The 9,733-nt window shown below is 38.4% G+C and overlaps 1 pseudogene; it reads right to left on the bottom strand.

Moving 5' to 3' along the window:
- Nucleotides 1–238: 238 nt before the first annotated feature.
- LOC116105035 lies at nucleotides 239–4,457 on the bottom strand (annotated as a pseudogene).
- Nucleotides 4,458–9,733: the final 5,276 nt, after the last annotated feature.

Below are 9,733 nucleotides of genomic sequence, written 5' to 3'. Positions count from 1 at the left end.
CTAATGAAATAAAACTGGGCAAAGAGTACCAATTCTGGTTACTTTTCTGGGCTTCAAGAGCTTTGAACATATCAAAACTCAGTTGTTAATTTATAACAGATTGATCACATCAGGAAAAGGTACTATAACTACAGCTTGATACATAAATGCAGTTTAAATAAAATTATGGATCAAGAAAAAACTGAACTCACCCCACAATTGGTAAACACTTCCTGGTTTCTTATCATAAAAAGTCGAATCGAATCAATATGATGACACGCCTATTTATGACTATTTAGAAAGATCAAAATATTGGAGAGAGGCAGATTAAGAATAACTAGAATGGTATCTATATATAGCATAGAGACAGGAGTACGGATTGGTGCACCAAAAAAAATACTATGAATACTGTCCTCTATGATCAACATGTAAGCAGCCATGATGATACACCAACCGTGCCTAGACTCGATATGTACATGAATCTCTTATTTTCAATTCAGGCAACTTTTTAAAATCATTAACTAGTAACAATCTATGTTACTATGCGTTAACAAGAGAATAATTGAGTTTTCTTTATTAATCTATACTTTCTTCAACCTGTACATCAGTGCTTCTATAGATTTTGAATCCTGGTGCTGTCTGCTTCACTTCCTGAGATGCCTCATGTCGATATTGAATTCCACCCCCAAACTGGCAATCGAAGGAGCTGCGGGTAATGATTCAGCAACACATTCAATCCCATCCCATATACAAGCAACCCTGCACAAGTTGCAACACACCCCCATAGTTGCCCACGGTAGGAGCCATTGGTTTTACCCGCCTTTTTCCATATTTCATAGATGCTGTTCTCATGGCTGAAAAACTGGTCTTCTCAACTGAGGCTATGACACTCTGGGCAACTGTCCGGTTTTCTCAGCAGATGCTGCTGCCTTCAAGGCAGATGTTGTATTTGATCCAGAAGTCCCAAATCCTGGCTACTACTTTAGTCTTGCCAAGAGCTATTGCCATTGCCTTCTGAGTTTGGGTCAGAAAAAGCTTAAGTGAAACAGGAGTTTTAAACGTTACAACCTTCATGAAGGTTGATGCTGGAAGAACTTTAGAGAGAGAGGAAGCTCCTAAAGCAGCTGTTGCTCCAGCACCCACAGCCACAACAGGTTTATTAGATAATAAACGCTTCCTATCCATGTGATTTGAAGTTTCCCCATCATCTTCGCAGTTTGTCACTGGCTCTCCAATCAAATCTTTGACCTTATCAGGAACAGGAGTGTTCCAATGTTTCCTAAGCCCAGCTAAGCAACTAGCATCAACCACTGCCACCATAGTCTTGAACTTCTTAGCTTGACTCTGAAGAGACTGCGCAAGGAGTGCATGTGACTTATCTTCAACTGGAAGCTCAGAAAAATCGATTTTAGATGAGTTGGAATCCCTCAATTTATTGATGGGTAGCCGACCAGCATTGTTAAGAGCAATTCTCAGCCCCTAAACTGCAATTCGAAAGGTGTAAACTTCAGAAATAACATGAGAATCCACAACTTCCCCACTATTCACATCAAAGAGCATCTTTTGTGCAAGGGCAAGAGCCCTTGTAATTAATGTGAGAATGTTAGGATCCCACATTGAAAGGGAAAAGGGTAGGCATGTGGGTTATAAAGGCTTGGGCACCCTCCCTTGGCAAACCGGTTTTCCAATGAAAGTTCTACCCAAGCCCATGAAAGACCCATGGCCCAGCCCAAAATTGTTGAGTTATTGGAGTGGATTCCTATCAATTGGTATCAGAGCATGATCCTGCGCCTATGTGGCAGCGCCTGCATGGCAGGCTGACCAGTGGCATGCTAACCTTGGGCCCGGGCTGCTACCCTGAAAAAAGGCATGGAGGCTCGAGAGAAAGAGGATCCGCGTAGTCACCCAAGGGGTAAAAAGGCCGACGGGGGTAAAAAGGCCGACGTCGACGTCGGTTGCGGAAGCGTGGTGGAATGTTAGAATCCCACATTGAAAGGGAAAGGGGTGGGCATGTGGGGTTATAAAGGCTTGGGCACCCTCCCTTGGCAAGCCAATTTTCCAAGGAGAGTTCTACCCAAGCCCATGAAAGACCCATGACCCAACCCAAATTGTTGAATTATTGGAGTGGGTTCCTATCAATTGGTATCAGAGCATGATCCTGCGCCTATGTGGCAGCGCCTGCGTGGCAGGTTGACCTTGGGCTCGGGCTGCTACCCCGAAAAAGTGCATGGAGCCCCAAGGGAAAGAGGATCTGCGTAGTCACCCAAGGGGTAAAGAGGCCGACGTGGACGTCGATTGCGAAAACGTAGTGGAATGTTAGGATCCCACATTGAAAGGGAAAGGGGTGGGCATGTGGGTTATAAAGGCTTAGGCACCCTCCCTTGGCAAGCCGGTTTTCCAGGGAGAGTTCTACCCAAGCCCATGAAAGACCCATGGCCCAACCCAAATTGTTGAGTTATTGGAAAGGGTTTGGGAAAGGGGATCCGCGTGTCACCCAACGGGTAAAGAGGCTGACAAGGGTAAAGAGGCCGACGTGGACTTCGATTGCGGAAGCGTGGTAGAATGTTAGGATCCCACATTGAAAGGGAAAGGGGTGGGCATGTGGTTTATAAAGGTTTGGGCACCCTCCCTTGGAAAGTCGGTTTTCCAAGGAAAGTTCTACCCAAGTCCATGAAAGACCTATGGCCTAGCCCAAATTGTTGAGTTATTGGAGTGGGTTCTTATCAATTGGTATCAGAGCATGATTCTACGCCTATTTGGCAACGTACGCGTGACAGGCTGAGCTGTGGCAGGCTGACCTTGGGCCCAGGTTGCTACCCTGAGAAAGGGCATGGAGGCCCGAGGGAAAGGGATCCACGTAGTCACCCAAGGGGTAAAGAGGCCGACGTGGACGTCGGTTGCGGAAGCGTGGTGGAATGTTAGGATCCCACATTGAAAGGGAAAAGGGTGGGCATGTCGGTTATAAAGGCTTGGACACCCTCCCTTGGTAAGCCGGTTTTCTAATGAAAGTTCTACCCAAGCCCATGAAAGACCCATGGCCCAGCCCAAAATTGTTGAGTTATTGGAGTGGATTCCTATCAGAGATTAACAAATTTATCATGCAAATCCAAGAGTAAAGGATAAACGGATTGTGCAAATGCCGGAATTGCATAATTGGGTCTCAACTGAACTTCCTTTGACCCTGAGTCGAAATTAGAACTAGAAGACCTCAATTTCAACCCTAACAAATCAATATTTGAAGATAACAACCTCACCATTTGTGATTCAACATCATTAGTAAGGTAAAACCTCCTCGAACTTGATGACGCAACCGAACCCACTTTCTGTGGAACCAAACTATTAACTAAACCTTGAACCTTATTCTTCCCTGAATCCACTTCCCTAGAAGAGCTATCTGCAACAGGGTCTCTAACCATCGAAGATTCCAGCACCATAAACGATGAACCAACCTCCTTTGCAGCCCTCTTGGCAGCCAAGAAAGAACCATGAAAACTAATCCCAAAAATCTCCCTCAAAACCAAGTTTCCAGCCACATTCTCATACACTTCCCTATTGATCTTATCAACAAAACATCGTTTAAGCACTCCAAACAAAGAAGTAGGAACTGATTCATCACCACTATCTCCTAATTCAATCTCTTCATCCCTAACACTCACTTGAGCTACAACGGCATCAGGTTGCACTTCCCTAATAAGACACTCAGCATCTAATGCTGATCTCTCAGATAAAATCTGGGCACAAAGTATATACACCACCGATTTCGATTCAGGATCTTTAATCGCAAAAACAAACTTTTTCGTATGTTCCAGTATCGAAAGTCGGCCTACCAACTCATCAAAAGCTCTCAAATCATCAAATTTTAATAAAGAAAATGGCCACATGTTTTGCAGATTATAAACCAACCCAAGTGCCATTATAATTACATTAACATCACCAAACCTGCCACAAACAAAAAAAGTGTACAAGATCAAAGCCTACCCTTCATTTATTAAGCAATATTGAGCGACAATTCCTGGTCAAAAACCTGAAGTGAGATTATGGCAATCAATTTTAACATAAACATAAAGAAAAAGAAACTTTAATTAAAATTGAACAAGAAGATATAGAAATTGAATCACCAAACCTGCTATGAACAAAAAAGAGTACAAAATCAAAGCCTACCCTTCATTTATTCAGCAAAATTGAGCCAAAATTCCTGATGAAAACCCTAAAGGGAAATTTCCGCAATTAATTTTAACATAAGCATAAAGAAGAAGAATCTTTTATTTAAATTGAACAAGAAGATATAGAAATTGAATCAAATTCAATATAAAAACAAAAAACAGATCGAATAAGCACCTGATGAGATTGAAGAAAGAACAGAGGATTCAATCAACTCTACAGGATTGAATTTGAGTCGTCACTGTGGCGGTCTAAGTTTAAAGAACTGGGTTCTCTCTTCTGCGCCAAATGGAATTAAAAATGGTAAGACCCAGGAGCTTTCCCGGGCCAGGATCCGGGTCTTATAATTAAAAAAAGGAAAAAAAAAAGGGAAAGAATCAATTCCCCACCCTCAGCCTAAACGCCGTACAAAGTCGTTAATTAAAAGAGGGTAAGATAGTCTTTTTATTTCTTCTTGAAACTAAAATATAATAAAAGGTTAATCAAAAAAATATATATATTAAAAATCATACCAACTAAAATATATGTAAAGCAAATAAAAGCAGTGAAGGAGATTTATTTTTTTATTTTTTTATTTTTTGAAAATATATTAAAGTAAGCACAAGTGAGGGAAACAGACGGAGTTAGAATTTCTTCCTTTTCACTTAAAAGTTTTGGTTTTTTTTAATTAGTTATACATGAGTTACGGGTCGAGTAATGATGTATTTTCGGGTCTGAAATTGTATTGTTTTTCTCTTAAATTAACTCAACGGCTCTTAATTTATTCTTTCTCAAGTCCTCTAGATTTGAAGCACACTCACCTAAGCGACGTATTATATCGTGTAAGTTGTACAGAAAAGCTGCAACATCTCTATTTGAACTGGATTTATCAGGATAGGGCTAGGTGGGTAGTCCTTTGGCCGTTACTAAAGAACCTACATACTAAAATTCATTTCCACGAGTTGAATTATTAGCTTGATATGCATCATGCATTGTCGATGGTTCAATTTTCACCTTGATACTACATTGCAGTGAATTATCCTTCCCCCTATGGGTTTTCAAGGCATCCATTCAATTTTCTACAGCAGAATATCTCATCAACAATGATTGAAAACTTTATAGTGAATCAATGGTACACCCAATGGCACAAAACTTCTGTGCAGGCAATAATTGGTGTGTCTTCAATGAATATCAACAGCTCAATTAAGGAGAATATTGCTGAAGATAGTTTAAATGGGGCTTTGATTTTTCCTGTGAAAATTAATGCAATAGCTAGTTGTATTGAATCGTAATTAGTTTTGACGAGTATCTCGTGTGAGAATATTAAAGGTTTAATTGTCAAATTCGACGAGAGAGACAATGTAGGATGGTTCAAGAGAGCGAAGGTTAGATATCCATGCCCTAAAAACACTAAAATTATTGGTTAAGGAGTATAAAAATTAAAATAAATTATTACAGCTCACTTGCATGTAATAAAAATTTGAAAAATAGAAAAAAACTCATTGATGAAGTAATTGCATGGTGATTCTTCCAAATTTTTAATTATTTTGAATTTTTAATATTATAATAGAATTTGTGTGGTTGTGGCATATGTTACATCATGATGTAATGAAAATGGTGTAAAAAAGTGGTATAAATATAACATTACTCATAAATAAAACTAATTTTCAAAATACAAAATTCAGATGTAGCTTTCTTTCTCATTAAAGAAAATACAAGAAAGGAAGAGCAGAAACACTTGAACAAATACTTCTTTCTTTCCTTTAAACAAATATTTTTATCCATGGATGCTGGAATTATTATTTCTAGTTTAATTGAAAAATCGAAAATTGATTCAACGAGAGTTCAAACCATGATTGGAAAACACCTCCGTCGTTTGTTGAAGGAATTTCTGATCACAGACGCAGAAGACAATCAAGTCTTCCTCCAGGGTCATTCAACGAGTGAGCAGAAGATGGCCCGGCTTCTGCAAGCGGTTTATTCCGCAAAGGATTGCATTGACACCTGGCTTACGAGGAGGGAATTGAAGAAAATGAGAAGAAAATTGTGCCAACGAAGCAGTTCATTGTTTTTTTATGGTATGGATAACTTGCGCCGATTTGAGACAGAGAGGGAAGAGTTTCTGAAAGAGAGGGAAGAGTTGCTGGGAGAGACTGAAGAGCTGCTTAGAGAGAGTAAAGAGTTGCAATTGCAAAGGGGGAGTGTGAAGAATTGCAGAAAAAGAGTCGAAAATTGCATAAAGACAGTCGAAAATGACAGAAAGACAGTCGAAAATGACAGAAACACAGTCGAAACTCTCAGACAGATAACCGAGATTGAGAGCACCCACAGAATGATGAACGAATTTCAGAAAAGGAGAGAACAATGGCAGAGAGCGAGAGAAAGTTTGCAGAGTGATAGAGAAAAATTGCAGAAAAGGAGAAAAAAATTGAAGAAAGCGAGAGGAAGTTTGCAGAGTGATGGAGACAAAATTTTCAAGCAGCCTTCCACAGGTGAGATGAAAGAATTGGAAAATGAGGTCAAGGGCTTATGCTGTCAAATTGAAAATGAAGGCGATTTTGGCTACTCATTTCAAACCAACATTGAAAATTATAGAGCCTGGCAAAGAATTTCTGATTTTTGTTTGAAGGATGAAACAGATGTTGTTGGTGTTGAACAACAAACAGAGGAGTTGCTAGCTCGGTTAATCCCGGAAACCCATGGCAATGATGGAGGTCAGTCTGCTCAAGTCATAGGAGTGGTTGGTGAGGGAGGCTCCGGCAAAACAACTTTGGCAAGAAGTGTATACAATAGAGTTGATGTGAAGCAACATTTCACCCAGCGCGCTTGGGTTCATGCTTCTGGTGTGCTCAAATCTAGAGATGTGTTCGTAGACATACTAAATCAAATTCATCCAGATGGGTTCTTCCTGGAAGTAACAATTTCAGATGAAGAAGTAATGTTTAAGCTTAAAGAAGTAATGTTTAAGCTTACTCAACTCTTAGAAGATACCAGGCTATCTTATTGTCATTGATGATATCGAGGCGCGCCAAGTTTCTCAATCTCTCCAATTCGCTCTTTGCTCCTCATCATCTCATGGTACCAGAATAATTATCACTACTCGAAATAAAAGAAATTTACCAATAGAGGCATCAATTCAAGGGTGGTTGCAAAGTGTTACCACCTTGAAAGAAATAGTATTAACAAACATGCCATCGGAATCTCGCTCGCTGCTTCACCATAAAAATACATCCATCCAAATTAACGAGTGGCGTAATCCTCCTCTTCGACGTTTGCCGGTGAGTTCCCAACTCTTTAATTTCCTTCTACTTTAAATTTAGGTACTTCAAAAATTACCAAGGCCAGTTTTTGCCCAGCTTATTCATTATTGTTTGATACTCTCCATTTAATTAAGGGGGCGTTTGGTTGGGGGTTTATATGGGATTATTGGGGTAATGTCATCTTATATTACTTAATTACCATGTTTGGTTGTCAAGTAATATAAGATACCGGTAATCTTTAAATACCAATAGTGATTACTATTGGTAATATCGGAGGTAATCTGATTAACTCCATTTTCTTAAGTATTCTGAGATTACCCGGGTTATCTTTTTTTGTTACAATTTTATCCCTTATTAATAAAAATTTTGGACAATAATACCCCTATTTTAAAACAAATTTCATTTAATATCCTATTTCAATTTTACCCTTGTTTAATTAAAATTTTGGACAATAATGTCCTTATATTTAAAATAATTTACAAACCACCACTGCCACCCAGCCACCACCACTACTGCCACCCAGCCACCACCGCCGACAGCAAGCCAACCACCATGGGCCGCCATCAAAAAATCACAGGAGTCCCTAAAAGAGAACGAGATTCGGTGGGAGACTCCGGGAGGCTTCGCTATGGTCGTTTCCGGCCATATTGATGGCCGAAAACAGCCATATCAGGCCAGATCTGGCCGGAAATGGCCAAATGCGGAAATAGCCAAATCTATTCTGGCCATTTTAGGCTAGATCGATGGATCTGGCCGCTAACGGCCAGATCTGGACGTTAGCAGCTAGATCTATTCTGGCAGGAATAGACCTGGCCGCTAACGGCCAGGTCCATGGCTGTTAACAGTCAGATCTCGTCCAGATCTAGCCAATAATGGCCAGGGATCTGGCCGGAAATGGCCAGAATAGATCTGGCCATTTCCGACCAGATCTGGCCTGATATGGCCGTTTTCGGCCATCAATATGGCCGGAAACGGCCATATCGAAGCGTCTTGGTCACGGTCAACTGCTGACGGGGATTTTCAGAGACTTCCGGCAGTGGTCTGCGGTGGCGGCAGGCGGAGCAGGTGGTGGGGGTGATTTCATAATAAATTAAAGTTTTATATAAGCGGGAGTTTTTTAACTAAATCTGAAATATTGGGGGTTAAAAGAAATTATTCAAAAATTAATAATAAAAATAATATTATATTAATATTTGAAAAGAGGACAATTTGGTAATTTAAATAACATACCCACCAATTTATTCCTTATAACCAAACATATTAATATAACATATCCACCAACTAACCAAACACATTTTTCTAAAGATTCGCAGTAATCTTTCAAGGTAATCTATCTTTCCAATAATCCAACATTTCTAGTAATCTAACATTCCTGAACCAAACGCTCCCTAAGAATGAAAGAATTAGTCCTAGGGGTGTAAAACAACGGGCCGAGGCCGAGCTCGAGCTCAGCCCGGGTTTTTTAGTAGTTTAATACTTTAATTGGCCTCTTATTTTAAAATTAAAGAAACTTTACTTCCTAAAATGCCTCGTTTAAAAATTTAAAAATTAAATTCTATTTCTAAAAACACCCCTACAAATTCTATAAATACCCCTCATTTTATTTTTCTTCTTATAAAAGAATAAACAATTTAATTGTCTCACTCATGTGGCCCCACTATTATTATGCATAGAACAAAGTTTTAAATATTCAAATTGAAAGTTTTAAAAAAATAAAATAAAACAAAAGCAAAAAGAAATTCTTACAAATAATTAATCAATTGACATAATTTAGCTAAACAATAAAAACAATTATTGATATTAGAACAATTACTAATAATTTGAAACACAAAATAAAAATAACTTGAATTAACAAAAAAAATTAGAAATAATAAAAAGTTTAGTATTTATATTGCTTGTTAACATAATATAATTGTAAAAAAACAAAAAACAAAAAACAAAAAAAAAAATCTCTGTTAAAGTATCTTTTAATTTTAAAAGTTATTTCAATAGTATCGTAACATAATATTTGAATAAGCATATAAAAATTAAAGTTTGTGATATTGAAGGTAGGGTGTTAAAATGTATTTGTAAAAAATAAGAAAATGAAGATAAGTTTAATAATTTGATATGGGGATAAATTGGTAATTATACAAATAATTAAAAAGTGGGGTTTTTTTAGTTCACTAAGGCGGTGTGAATAGAACCATTTTCTTTTTTTTAAAAAAAATAAATGAATGCAAAGTGATGTGATGTGGCATTACTCTTTAAATGATGAGTAATTTTATACTTACAAAGAAATCGTGACAAAAAATGAACGGAAGAGTGAATATAAGAATAATATTACACTTACAAAGAAATATTTTAAAAATCCC

The sequence above is a fragment of the Pistacia vera genome, unplaced genomic scaffold (assembly GCF_008641045.1).
Source record: "Pistacia vera cultivar Batoury unplaced genomic scaffold, PisVer_v2 Contig491, whole genome shotgun sequence".
NCBI classification, from domain to species: Eukaryota; Viridiplantae; Streptophyta; class Magnoliopsida; order Sapindales; family Anacardiaceae; genus Pistacia; species Pistacia vera.
Note: the sequence above shows the minus strand (reverse complement) of the source record. Positions and strands in the feature narration are given on the sequence as shown.